Source organism: Mixophyes fleayi, chromosome 12 (assembly GCF_038048845.1).
Source record: "Mixophyes fleayi isolate aMixFle1 chromosome 12, aMixFle1.hap1, whole genome shotgun sequence".
In the NCBI taxonomy this organism is placed as follows: Eukaryota; Metazoa; Chordata; class Amphibia; order Anura; family Limnodynastidae; genus Mixophyes; species Mixophyes fleayi.
In genome coordinates, this window is record NC_134413.1 from 28,000,869 (window position 1) to 28,016,449 (window position 15,581).

The following is a 15,581-nucleotide window of genomic DNA, read 5'->3' on the forward strand; positions in this document are numbered from 1 at the left end:
GGATACATAACTTACTTTCCTAGCAGGGAGGAGTTAGTTAAATAAAGATTATGATCTCTTCCTTTTTGTGTGATACTGCAGAAAATTACACTGTTTTAATTTTATTTTATGCTTATATTTGAAATGCTGTGAAACGGATTGTATACAGGTTATGATTTTGTAGAAACAGTGTTAAAAGTGAAAATACTGGGCTATTTTTAGAAGTAGCATGCATTTATTCATTAACATTGCACTAGACATCTTTTTTTAAAATTGTAACTTGTAGTACACTTTAATATGTATGAAATCTGTGAGTGGACATTTAATGATTTTTTAACCCCTCCGTCATGCTGCCTCCCCGTTTTTAACCCCTCTGTGCCCCCCCTCATTTTTAACCCCTTTTTCATGCTGCCCCCCCCCGTTTTTTAACCCCTTTGTGCCCCCCCATTTTTTAACCCCTCTGTCATGCTGCCCCCCTCATTTTTTAACCCCTCTGTGCCCCCCTCGTTTTCCTCCCTTCACTTACCTTTTCTCCTTTCTTGGTCTTCTCTGCTGCTCTGTGCTCCATTGCTCCAGACTGACTGAATGCTGGGCATGACATGATGACATCACACCCGGCATTCAGACAGTCTGAATGGAGCACAGAGCAGCAGAGAGGAGGGACGCCGGCTCCGCGATCAAGTGAGTATGTTTTGTTTTTTTTTTAAACTAGCCTGCTCCCCCCACCAACGACCGAAAAAAAAAAAAAGAAAAAAAAAGAGAATTCAAAAAAATGTTTTGAACAAAAAAAAAAAAAATCAGCAGCGCAAGGGCCCGGGCCGGGCCACCTGACATGCCCGGGCCCGGGTAATTAGTACCTGCTCCCCCCCCCCTCTCGGCGGCCCTGCTGGAAAGAGACAAGATGGTGGAGTAGGCATTCTACTCTCTCCAAGCTGCACCTTCCAAGTAATACCCTCTGAATCCTCCCTCTCATTCTCTTCCTTGGAAGTCCACACTATCCGTCTATTTTATCCTCTCCACCTTCATGTTGCTGTCATTTATCGCCCCCCAGGTCCAGTTCCCCAATTTCTTGTCAGTATTCTGGCCTGACTCACTTATTTCCTGTTCTTTGACCTGCTTACACTCATACTAGGTGATTTCAACATTCCCATTGATAATCCCACTTTGGTCTCTCCCAATGGACCTCATCTCCCACCCACTGTTATGGGCACTCCCTTGACCTTGTCTTCTCCCGCTACTGCTCCATCTCTAATATCTCCTATTTAGCTTTCCCACTCTCCAACCACAACCTCCTTTCCTTCAGCCTCACCTTACCTTATGCCCTTCCCCCAACACCCAAATACACACGTACACAACAAAACCTAAGTACACTTAGCCCAATTCACTTCTCATTTTCACTAAAACAACTATTTTTCTCCAATGACTGCATTGTCCTATCCTAATCAGGCTGCCTCCTTCTATAGTAAAACACTCACTTCAGCTCTAGATAATGCAGCTCCAGCTACTACATATAGTCTCCGACGATCCAAACCCCAACCATGGCACAACAAACAAACCTGCTACCTGCAAAAGTGCTCCTGCCCAGCAGAGCACCACTGGAGGAAATCTCATTCCTATCCCGATTTTCTCCACTATAAATTCACCCTTTAATCTTACAGCACTGCCCTTTCAATCTCCAAACAAACATTCTTCAAATCTCTAATATCCACCCAGTCTTCTGCATCACACTGTGTCCCTATTAATGTCCCTCTCATCACACTGTGCCCTCCTTCATCATTACACTGTGTCCCTTCATAATCACACTGTGCCCTCCTTCATCATTACACTGTGTCCCTTCATAATCACACTGTGCCCTCCTTTATCATTACACTGTGCCAGCCATAATTTTGCTCCCCTTCTCTTCTTTACTTTCCCTCAGAGAATTAAATGTTAATATAAATTCTGCCTCTGGTTAAGTTAGATTCTTATTTTATAGCACACTTTGCCTTGCTTGAAGAAAAGCTATTAAGTGTATAATTTATCTTGCATTCCACTTGTCTGGTATTGTTGTATATTGCAGAGTATGTCACCTGACATCTTCTGTCACTGGTCAGGATAGCTTTGTGATACAGCTTCCATATCATATAAAGCAAGTCAGGCTGCTTCTAGAGGACAGTCCAATGCAGCAGTGGTAGTCACTTCACCGACTACAGAAAACCCAACAACAATTTGCCCGACAGGAGAACAGTGATACTCTGCTTACCAACAGTCTGTTCATGTGGGCTGCTTGGAAAACAGACTTCAAACAAATACGGCGAATCAACAGCCCGTCCGGCCAAAATCAAGTTATTATAGAGAGCGACATTGTGATTGGTGGTATTAAGGTGCTCATTTAAGAGATATGTATGGTGATCACAGACATGTATATGCTGGGCATTAGGAATATGTATGGTGATCATAGACATGTATATGCTGGGCATTAGGAATATGTATGGTGATCATAGACATGTATATGCTGGGCATTAGGAATATGTATGGTGATCATAGACATGTATATGCTGCGCATTAGGAATATGTATGATGATCATAGACATGTATATGCTGGGCATTAGATATATGTATGGTGATCATAGACATGTATATGCTGGGCATTAGATATATGTATGGTGATCATAGACATGTATATGCTGGGCATTAGATATATGTATGGTGATCATAGACATGTATATGCTGGGCATTAGGAATATGTATGATGATCATAGACATGTATATGCTGGGCATTAGGAATATGTATGGTGATGATAGACATGTATATGCTGGGCATTAGGAATATGTATGGAGATGATACACATGTATATGCTGGGCATTAGGAATATGTATGATGATCATAGACATGTATATGCTGGGCATTAGGAATATGTATGGTGATGATACACATGTATATGCTGGGCATTAGGAATATGTATGGAGATGATACACATGTATATGCTGGGCATTAGGAATATGTATGGTGATCATAGACATGTATATGCTGGGCATTAGGAATATGTATGATGATCATAGACATGTATATGCTGGGCATTAGGAATATGTATGGTGATGATACACATGTATATGCTGGGCATTAGGAATATGTATGGAGATGATACACATGTATATGCTGGGCATTAGGAATATGTATGGTGATGATACACATGTATATGCTGGGCATCAGGAATATGTATGGTGATGATACACATGTATATGCTGGGCATCAGGAATATGTATGGTGATGATAGACATGTATATGCTGGGCATTAGATATATGTATGCTGATGATACACATGTATATGCTGGGCATTAGGAATATGTATGGTGATGATACACATGTATATGCTGGGCATCAGGAATATGTATGGTGATGATAGACATGTATATGCTGGGCATTAGATATATGTATGCTGATGATACACATGTATATGCTGGGCAAGATGTAATATGGTTATCATTTTAGACAAATTTTAGACAAATCCACAGTCACACTGCGCATAACTGACTCATAACTAAAGGGCCCATCCAAATGAGGCTTTCCCGGCCCCATCCGGGATGTAATAGAACAGCATATAAAGTGAAAAACAAAAATTGCCACAGATCTTCAAGGGCTTTTTTTAAAAAATAAAGGCCTGGGGCTGCATTCCCACTAGCCCATTATTAATCTGGCCATGAAGCTAAGAAATATTGTCCACAAATATACTTAAAAAAGCTGTAGTACTATTTTGCCCAATGCAGAGACCTTCTATTCAATCTGTATATTTATTGCACAATTTAATTAGTAGGTTATAATAGAAGATGATTTGTATAAAGTATCTCATTCTTGTGTGTATTTTATATATAAAGTAAGGGTGTGTCTATAATAACACAACTTGAGGCCACTATCAGGCACTTTGTTTTGGGGTGCAGCAAGGTTAGGGGAATTAATTTTTTTTTTTTAAATTTTCTTGTTGTAAGTCTACATTTCTGATGCTTACCTTGTTTTCAGGTATAATAATATTTATTATATTACAATATTTGACTCTAATTTTGCATACAGCTCATATGCAAATGTTTATGATCCATTGCATAAGGGAATAAGAAGGCGGCAGACTAATTCGGCTCTCTTGGCTATACACACATAAAACAACTGTCAGTGGTATTTGACAGAAGGCTACAGTTAAATTCTGTAATGTGGCTTACATGCTATTTTAAGGCATAATTTCTATCTACTGCTGGATTTCTATATGTGTGTATGTATATGTATGTATGTTTGCCACTTTGCCATATGTGACTATGGAATATGCGGAGTTTGCCTTTATGAAGAATGTTTGGTAGGATCAATATAAGAAAATGATGTAAGACCATGCCCGTAGGATCAAATTCCAATGTGTTAAGCATATTTGACAAACTAGCGAATTTAAAGGTGAAAAAAAGACTTTGGATCATGGCTAGCTCCATTTTACTAAGGCCCCCCCTGTCACGAAAAAATAACAGAAAAACAATAAACCTAAAACTTAAATAAATAATGTTAGACCTCTGTACATGCTATAAGGGTGTCTTCTACCTTTTTCGCTGCTCTGTCACATTGTTATACTTTTTCTGAACTTGCCGCAACCCCTATGACATCATCCCCGTACTCCAATGATGTCACACTGTGGGGAAAGGAAGTGACTGCGGACTATAAAACATATACTTTTTTCTAGCCCTCTGGTTCCCCAATGTTTGTCAGTCATATTTAAGCTTGTGTATATTCTATTTTGAAAGTAGTTAAAATAACTGCCAGCTTGTATTGTTAGCATGCAGACTAGTCCATTGTTTCAGTCTAGGCAAAAAGGTTTACTGTCCACCAGTTCTGTATGAATGTACTTCACACTAGGGGGTCTCCTGTCTTCCTTTATCTTTGATCTGTGTGTGCTAGCATAGGAAAAGGGTCCACAGACAGAGCTATATGTTTAATTAAAGGATGGCATTGGGGATTCAAATGTAAGTGTGTCTGGAGGGTGGTCTTTCCTGTTTACGCAAACTCTACTGTCACATAATATTACCTGTTCCTATTTAAATCAGGAGTGACTAATCTGTTATCTCCTTGTCTGTGTGTTTACCTGTGAAAAGGTAAACACACAAAAAGGACCAACCAGGCCGGTCCTGGAATTTCTGATGAGGTCATTTCTGTGCTTAAAAGACACCCACAGAGGGTAGCAAATTGGCATTCACTACAATGTGATAACTGAGGTCAGGATGGCGTTGAGATATATTAATCTCTGCCCCTGACAGGAAAGGGACAATCGGTCGCTGGAGTACTGCCGTTGCCCCGATCTACCTCTCCAGGTCTTGGGGAGCTGTGTGTCCGCCAAAAGCGGAGTGACAGTTACTTAGGGCAACTACGTTTGCCAGTTGTCTTAAAGGAGAGAGGCAGAAGTCCCTGAAAGTAACAAGGATACTGGTGAGGTGGTTTCATTATACCCTGTATGTTGTCTATGCCAGACTGTAGTGTTCTGTGTTTCAAGTTATTATTTAAATATGTTTAATGCTGTTTGTTGCTACCATTTTGTTAAATAAACTTATTTGTGTTATTTCTGATATTTGCCTGGGTGATTTTGAACCTTGGATAGGTACCGGGTAGGCCAACTGTGCGGCCCAGAAGGTTACGCTAAACCCGGTATCCTCACATTTGGTGGCAAGCGGTGGGATTACCCAGTCCCGGGCAGATGAGCCGGGTAGAGCTGCAGGGGATCACACACGAGGTGTGGTCGAGGGCTCTGCGAATATCCAAAGCACCAACCCTGCACACTACAATCTGTGGCATATATAATATATACAAAAATATTAATGGATATATAAATATTTCTCTAATACAGTCTACAAACTTTATTCTATGGAGTTTTAATGGAAGGATTTAGTGGTCAAAACTGGGACTGCAGCTTTTTTGGACAATATTTTTTATTACATTTTGTAGGTCAAATTATTTTAACCTGCCCTAGTTTCATGTTTGGCTGTTAGATAACACAATGGTAAAATGGAGACTGGACTTTTTGGAGCACCTTGTGATCTCACAGAATTAGTGATAGTTTAGGATCTGTTTTAGACAACAAACCATGTTGTTCCTGCACGGATATCACTAAGCAACTCATATTTGTTACACAAGTAATTTGAAACATGATCAATGCCAAACATAGGGCTTTAAAGGTAACATAAATAGTGCATAAGACTGCAGTGTTCCCTGTTGGAAATATATTATATTGCACAGATCTTCCGCTCATTGTGTTGCTCCCACAGTCTGTGTAGAGATCCAATTTCCAGAGTTCAGAGTTCGCGGTGATGTAATGAAACCTCTGCTTGTCCATGTTAAACAATCCTGTATTAGCAACAGGTTTCAAAATGTAGTTGCCAATTTCAAAAGACTAAACTATTTTGCATTTAACACACACTTGGGAAGAATATCATGAGGATGGCATGCACATTATATAAAGCTAATTGAGTCATCTTATGATTTACTTTTTAACAAGAATGATGATTTGCTTTAAAACTTTACATAGTCTAATAAAATAGACTGATTATTTAAATATATTACAGGACCATTGTATGTTTCTTTTTATTTTTAAAGGAGATGGGAACCTAAAACCTAATAATTATTGTTAATCCCTTTCCACCTCAACCAGCTAGCAATATCGTACTCCCAAAACAAATAAAAAAAACTTAAATAAATTAAATAACATTAAATAAATTTTAATGTCCAAGGAACCTCAATTTTATCCGATCTCACTTTTCTCCCAGACACCTCATGGTATTTTAGGAACAGTAGATGCACACACATATTTATTAATAATATTAATAATAATAATAATATTAATAATAATAATAATAATAATAATAATAATAATAATAATAATAATAATAATATTTATGGTGCTTTGTCTCTGTATCATTGCTCTATTTGTCATTAGACTACACACTAATGGCATTGTCTATATCTCTGTGCTACCACTGTTCCCATGATATATATGCTTAGAAGATTGCTCCAGGAGCTTTTAGGTAATACTAGCTTCAGTCTAAGTACATTGTATTTCAGAGTGGGTATTTTTATACTAAGTCCCAAGCAGCTCAACCTACTCCCCCACATGAATATAAGAGATCAGTTATAATCCATTCCCTAAAGTCTTTAATCCATGCTAGCTGGAAATATGCAATAATTGATCTACTCAGCACATAACCTTTGTGAAAGTCAAATAATTGGATGAAGTAAACCAAATTAATTAATATTGTTTTACCGTGCAATTGCGATCAGTACGCCACGTGTTATGACGCAATCGCACAAATTTACATTTGCACTTACACTTGGAAATAATATACATTGATTAAGGTTCCAATCCCCATTTATTTATTAGTAAAATGTATTAAAGATTATTTATACATAGATAAAACTATAGTAAAGGTATTAATGGTTCAGGTCCCATAAAAGGTAAAGAGTTTAGTCTCATTTTAAAGCTTATTTCACCAGCATTAACCCGGTTTCGACAGAGTCACAATCGCATCTAGCAATCGCAATTTATGAACAATATGAGATTAATACTCATAAGTACTTTGTTTGGTGGGTCAGTTTGAACTGGTTATTCGGCGGGAAGACATGTAGACAACACTTGTGGGAAGTTGCCCCCCACACTTTGTTGAAGATCAAATGAACTGACCTATGACCAGCTGGAACTGGAACATTGTTAACCCTGGACCAATGAAGACCTCTTTAAGGGGTATATTTACTAAACTGCGGGTTTGAAAACGTTGCCTATAGCAACCAATCAGAATCTATCTTTCATTTTGTAAAGCATGGTGGCTCAGTGGTTAGCACTTCTGTCTTACAACACTGGGGTCATGAGTTCAATTCCCGACCATGGCCTTTTCTGTGAGGAGTTTGTATGTTCTCCCCGTGTTTGCGTTGGTTTCCTCCGGGTGCTCCGGTTTCCTCCCACACTCCAAAATCATACTGGTAAGTTAATTGGCTGCTAACAAATTGACCCTAGTCTGTGTGTCTGCCTGCGTGTATGTTAGGGAATTTAGACTGTAAGCTCCAATGGGGCAGGGACTGATGTGAGTGAGTTCTCTGTACAGCGCTGCGGAATTAGTTGCGCTATATAAATAAATGATGATGATGATGAATGTACTAATTAAATGATAACTAGAATCTGATTGGTTGCTATAGGCAACATCTCCACTGTTTCAAAACCACAGTTTAGTAACTTTATCCCAAAGTGTTATCTGTGTACATAGTGACATCATCAGCGCTTTTTTGTAAACTGAAGCTGCATATAAGCAAGCTTCCCTGGGCCATTCTCTCTCTACCTTCCTGACTGCAAAACGACATGGACCTGGGCCCAGGTGAAGTGCTAGCGAAAATGTAATGTATTCGTTTTTTATACTTTCCTGCTTTATTATAATATCTTTTATGCGTTATGATGGCTTGTAAATCCTGCTATATTTTGCAATTAAATATCTTTGTGCTTTGGAACCACAGTAATCGCATTGGACAATGTTTATTAGTAAGCGATAAAATGAACTTAATACCTTTGAAGTTTTTAACTTTTACAAGGTTTTAACAAGATTTACTTAAAAAAACAACAAAAACAAACATCCATACAATTCATGTCTGTTACGATGAAAATGTTGTATTAGTTTTACATTTAGTGTAATAATAAAAAAAAAAATGATGTGTCACTGTCTCATTTTTGTCCATGTTTCTTCTGATGACCAGGGGCAACAACCAAGCTCATCTTACTCCTAGGGGATCGATTTATCATTATTCGCCTTTCTGGGGCAAACAATGGTATTTCTTTTGTTTTGGTGATTGTCATGTTGATAAATACTTTCATCACTATTTAACAATATTTTATCACCGAGACAGCTGATTTGAGCTTTCAGTTGCACTATTGAAATTGAAAATTTAAATAAAAGCTTTTACTTGTAAAGAAGCTTTTGTACATAAAAATATAGCAGTATTTTGGTCGGGCATGGCAATAGTCCTATTCAATTTAATGTTGTCTGTACTGAATTTTGTTTTTTGAATAAATCGTTTTGGTAAACGCCACCCTGAAATCCACCGCAATAAATGCTGATACTTAGTGCCGTAGGGTGATTATGTGTGGTCTGCCTCCTCCCTCCCCTCCTGTCCCTTATGCGTATCTGCCTCCTCCCTTAGCTCCCCTATATGTGTCTGCCTCCTCCCTCACCTCCCCTATGTGTATCTGCCTCATCCCTCACCTCCCCTATGTGTGTCTGCCTCCTCCCTCCCTTCCCATCCCTTATGTGTATCTGCCTCCTCCCTCCCATATGTGTGTCTGCCTCCTCCCCCCTCCCCTATATGTGTCTGCCTCCTCCCTCTCCTATGTGTGGTCTTCCTCCTCCTTCACCTCCCCTATGTGTGGTCTTCCTCCTCCCTCACCTCCCCTATGTGTGGTCTGCCTCCTCCCTCACCTCCCCTATGTGTGGTCTTCCTCCTTCCTCACCTCCCCTATGTGTGTCTGCCTCCTCCCTCACCTCCCCTATGTGTGTCTGCCTCCTTCCTCCCTTCCCGTCCCCTATGAGTGTCTGCCTTCTCCCTCCCTTCCCATCCCTTATGTGTGTCTGCCTCCTCCCTCCCATATGTGTGTCTGTCTCCTCCCCCCTCCCCTATATGTGTCTGTCTCCTCCCTCTCCTATGTGTGTCTTCCTCCTCCTTCACCTCCCCTATGTGTGGTCTGCCTCCTCCCTCACCTCCCCTATGTGTGGTCTGCCTCCTCCCGCACCTCCCCTATGTGTGGTCTGCCTTCTCCCTCACCTCCCCTATGTGTGGTCTTCCTCCTCCCTCACCTCCCCTATGTGTGGTCTTCCTCCTCCCTCACCTCCCCTATGTGTGGTCTTCCTCCTCCCTCACCTCCCCTATGTGTGGTCTTCCTCCTCCCTCACCTCCCCTATGTGTGGTCTTCCTCCTCCCTCACCTCCCCTATGTGTGGTCTGCCTCCTCCCTCACCTCCCCTATGTGTGGTCTTCCTCCTCCCTCACCTCCCCTATGTGTGGTCTTCCTCCTCCCTCACCTCCCCTATGTGTGGTCTTCCTCCTCCCTCACCTCCCCTATGTGTGGTCTTCCTCCTCCCTCACCTCCCCTATGTGTGGTCTTCCTTCTCCCTCACCTCCCCTATGTGTGGTCTTCCTCCTCCCTCACCTCCCCTATATGTGTCTGCCTCCTCCCTCACCTCCCCTATGTGTGTCTGCCTCCTCCCTCACCTCCCCTATGTGTGTCTGCCTCCTCCCTCACCTCCCCTATGTGTGTCTGCCTCCTCCCTCCCCTATGTGTTTGTCACCTCCTCCCTCCCCTATGTGTGTCTGCCTCCTCCCTCACCTCCCCTATGTGTGTCTGCCTCCTCCCTCACCTCCCCTATGTGTGTCTGCCTCCTCCCTACCCTATGTGTGTCTGCCTCCTCCCTCCCCTATGTGTGTCTGCCTCCTCCCTCACCTCCCCTATGTGTGTTTGCCTCCTCCCTCACCTCCCCTATGTGTGTCTGCCGCCTCCCTACCCTATGTGTGTCTGCCTTCTACCTCCCGTATGTGTGTCTGCCTCCTCCCTCACCTGCCCTATGTGTGTCTGCCTCCTCCCTCACCTCCCCTATGTGTGTCTGCCTCCTCCCTCCCGTATGTGTGTCTGCCTCCTCCCTCCCTACCCTATGTGTGTCTGCCTCCTCCCTACCCTATGTGTGTCTGCCTCCTCCCTACCCTATGTGTGTCTGCCTCCTCCCTCACCTCCCCTATGTGTGTCTGCCTCCTCCCTCACCTCTCCTATGTGTGTCTGCCTCTTCACTCCCATCCCCTCCCCTCCATGTGCCTGCCTCCTCCCTCCACTCCCCTATCTGTGTCCGTCACCGACAATGTCTCACACAGGACGTACACCACATTACATTCTTGCCGCTCCATGTGAGCAGATTGCAAGAGAGGTAGAGAGAAGAGCAACACAGACCGAATGGAAGAAGGTAAGTGTGAGGGGGCAGGGTCTTAATGTAATGAGGGTGGTAGGTTGACTGTTAATTTAATGGTTGCGTGGGGGGTTTAATTATTTAATAGTGGGTACTATTCATTTATTAGTGGGGTGATTGAACTATTTAATAGTGGCACTAATTTATTTAAGGTGGGGTGATGGGACCTTTATTTAAACGTTGCGGTGGTTTGAGGCTATTAATTGAATGTGCAAATGAGTTTGGAGACAAGAAGGGCTATTTATTATATGTGAATATGGATTATTTAATGTTGGGGATGGTTGTGGGAAATAGGTGTATTTATGAAATATAAATGCTATTAATTTATTGCAAGGCTGTTTGGGCAGAGGGGAATAAGTTTAATTATTAAATAGGAATACTATTAATTTAATGTTGGGGGTCGAAATATGTCTAATAAATGTGAATACTACTAATTTAATATTGGGACTGGTTGCATGGAGCGATGTACAATTATTAAACGTGGGTGGTATTGATTTAATGCTTATTGCAGCGTTCTAAATTTCATGTACTTGATTTTTTTCCAAATAGAGCACCAACATTCCAGGATACAGACAAGCAGCAACTAAGCTAAAGATATGAGCAACCGCAAGTAGTGAAAGCTGCAATAGTAGATAAGAGAGGGCAGAACAGTCTGCCAACTGTCCTGAATCTGGTGGGGTGATTGTCCCACTTTAGTCCAACTGCAAGGACAGTTGGGGGGTATGTGCTGCTTCACACTGATCTGCTCGCGTTGTGCGCACCTAACAATAGTGCACACAGTTTTACCTGTGTAGTTGTCTAAAATGAATGCCATATTAAACCATATCTTCCCTGTCTACTAAGTGCCTGGGCAACCCAGAACCTTAACCCGATCTGATGAATGCCGGTGGGCCTCCCAGTTGCCCGAGGCCCCTGGGCTGTAGCCCCTTTAGCCCTATAGTTAATCCAGCTCTGTCCCCGTCCCTGCTTCCAGACATCCCATCTGCAACACTCCACCCTCCTTGCTGCCAGACACCAAATCTGCCACACTCTCCCTCCCTGCTCCCAGACACCCCATCTGCCACACTCTCTCTCCCTGCTTCCAGACACCCCATCTTCCACACTCCACCCTCCCTGCTTCCAGACACCCCATCTGCCACACTCTCTCTCCCTGCTTCCAGACACCCCATCTGCCACACTCTCTCTCCCTGCTTCCAGACACCCCATCTTCCACACTCCACCCTCCCTGCTGCCAGACAACCCATCTGCCACACTCTACCTCCCTGCTCCCAGACAACGCATCTGCCACACTCAACCTCCCTGCTCCCAGACACCCCATCTGCCACACTCTACCTCCCTGCTCCCAGACACCCCATCTGCCACACTCTACCTCCCTGCTCCCAGACACCCCATCTGCCACACTCTCGCAGACACCCCATCTGCCACACTCTACCTCCCTGCTCCCAGACACCCCATCTGCCACACTCTACCTCCCTGCTCCCAGACAACCCATCTGCCACACTCTACCTCCCTGCTCCCAGACAACCCATCTGCCACACTCTACCTCCCTGCTCCCAGACACCCCATCTGCCACACTCTACCTCCCTGCTCCCAGACACCCCATCTGCCACACTCTCGCAGACACCCCATCTGCCACACTCTCCCTCCCTGCTCACAGACACCCCATCTGCCACCCTCCCATCTGCTGCACTCCCCCTCCTGTTTTTCTTACCTAATCTGCCCTTCCTGCTTTCAGACTCTTCATCCTCCACCCTTCATCCCTACTGATGCCACTGTTTTCAAATCTTCTGCTGCCTGGCCGATATGATGACTTATTCAGTGACTTGAGGCTGGCAGCATGGGATTTGAACAATGCAGTTAAAGTGTAATAAGCGGCGCAGTTCTGAGGTGCTACACCACCGTGCATATAATTATTAAGTATTAATAAAGAAAAAAAACTTTATTGTGTGGGCTGACCATGCCCCCTCTAGTGGCCGTTCTCATCTGTCTTATGACTGGCCACACTTCCTCTGGAGGCTGGCCATGCCCCCTCTAGTGGCCGTTCTCACCTGTCTTATGACTGGCCACACTTCCTCTGGAGGATGGCCATGCCCCCTCTAGTGGCCGTTCTCACCTGTCCTATGACTGGCCACACTTCCTCTGGATGCTGGCCATGCCCCCTCTAGTGGCCGTTCTCACCTGTCTTATGACTGGCCACACTTCCTCTGGATGCTGGCCATGCCCCCTCTAGTGGCCGTTCTCACCTGTCTTATGACTGGCCACACTTCCTCTGGAGGCTGGCCATGCCCCCTCTAGTGGCCGTTCTCACCTGTCTTATGACTGCACACACTTCCTCTGGAGGCTGGCCATACCCCCTCGAGTGGCCGTTCTCACCTGTCTTATGACTGGCCACAATTCCTCTGGAGGCTGGCCATGCCCCCTCTAGTGGCCGTTCTCACCTGTCTTATGACTGGCCACACTTCCTCTGGAGGCTGGCCATGCCCCCTCTAGTGGCCGTTCTCACCTGTCTTATGACTGGCCACACTTCCTCTGGAGGCTGGCCATGCCCCCTCTAGTGGCCGTTCTCACCTGTCTTATGACTGGCCACACTTCCTCTGGAGGCTGGCCATGCCCCCTCTAGTGGCCGTTCTCACCTGTCTTATGACTGGCCACAATTCCTCTGGAGGCTGGCCATGCCCCCTCTAGTGGCCGTTCTCACCTGTCTTATGACTGGCCACACTTCCTCTGGAGGCTGGCCATGCCCCCTCTAGTGGCCGTTCTCACCTGTCTTATGACTGGCCACACTTCCTCTGGAGGCTGGCCATGCCCCCTCTAGTGGCCGTTCTCACCTGTCTTATGACTGGCCACACTTCCTCTGGAGGCTGGCCATGCCCCCTCTAGTGGCCGTTCTCACCTGTCTTATGACTGGCCACACTTCCTCTGGAGGCTGGCCATGCCCCCTCACGTGGCCGTTCTCACCTGTCTTATGACTGGCCACACTTCCTCTGGAGGCTGGCCATGCCCCCTCTAGTGGCCGTTCTCACCTATCTTATGACTGGCCACACTTCCTCTGGAGGCTGGCTATGCCCCTTCTAGTGGCTGTTCTCACCTGTCTTATGACTGGCCACACTTCCTCTGGAGGCTGGCCATGCCCCCTCTAGTGGCCGTTCTCACCTGTCTTATGACTGGCCACACTTCCTCTAGAGGCTGGTCATGCCCCCTCTAGTGGCTGTTCTCACCTGTCTTATGACTGGCCACACTTCCTCTAGAGGCTGGCCATGCCCCCTCTAGTGGTCATTCTCACCTGTCTCATGACTGACCACACTTCCTCTGGAGGCTGGCCATGCCCCCTCTAGTGGCTCTTCTCACCTGTCTCATGACTGGCCACACTTCCTCTGGAGGCTGGCCATGCCCCCTCTAGTGGCTCTTCTCACCTGTCTCATGACTGACCACACTTCCTATGGAGGCTGGCCATGCCCCCTCTAGTGGCTTTTCTCACCTGTCTCATGACTGGCCACACTTCCTCTGGAGGCTGGCCATGCCCCCTCTAGTGGCTCTTCTTACCTGTCTCATGACTGGCCACACTTCCTCTGGAGGCTGGCCATGCCCCCTCTAGTGGCCGTTCTCACCTGTCTTATGACTGCACACACTTCCTCTGGAGGCTGGCCATGCCCCCTCTAGTGGCTGTTCTTACCTGTCTTATGACTGGCCACACTTCCTCTGGAGGCTGGCCATGCCCCCTCTAGTGGCTCTTCTCACTTGTCTCATGACTGACCACACTTCCTCTGGAGGCTGGCCATGCCCCCTCTAGTGGCTCCTCTCACCTGTCTCATGACTGACCACACTTCCTCTGGAGGCTGGCCATGCCCCCTCTAGTGGCTCTTCTCACCTGTCTTATGACTGGCCACACTTTCTCTGGAGGATGGCCATGCCCCTCTAGTGGCTCTTCTCACCTGTCTTATGACTGCACACACTTCCTCTGGAGGCTGGCCATGCCCCCTCTATTGGCCGTTCTCACCTGTCTTATGACTGGCCACACTTCCTCTGGAGGCTGGCCATGCCCCCTCTAGTGGCCGTTCTCACCTGTCTTATGACTGCACACACTTCCTCTGGAGGCTGGCTATGCCCCTTCAGTGGTGCGCTGCCTCAGAGCAGGAGCACACATAAACTATTTTATGGGCCTCTACCATTTCATTCTCCCAGTGAGTCCTTCATGCCCAGATCTGTCACTGGCCTCATATACCACAATATATTTTCATATACCACCACGCGATATCTAAATACCTTGGAGTACTACGATTCCCATCATGTCATGTTTACAGAACAGGTTGTAATGCACTTGTTTTAACTTTAATTACTCCTGTACAATAAGTATTTATTTATAAGGCTTAGATCTTAAGGACAAAGGGTAAGGACCACATCTGACACACAGAAAAGGTATATTGCATTATGTAGTTCAATTCTGAAAAATAGAAACCATAAAACTTCCAGGAACAAATATTTAAAATCTGGGACTGTCCCTGGGAATTAGGAACAGTTGGCAACTATGACATGCAATAGTTTCCAGCTGTATATGCTATTTAAAATGTGCATATTAAAATATATCTATGCTATTTGAGTGTTTGGGTTTTTTTTTAG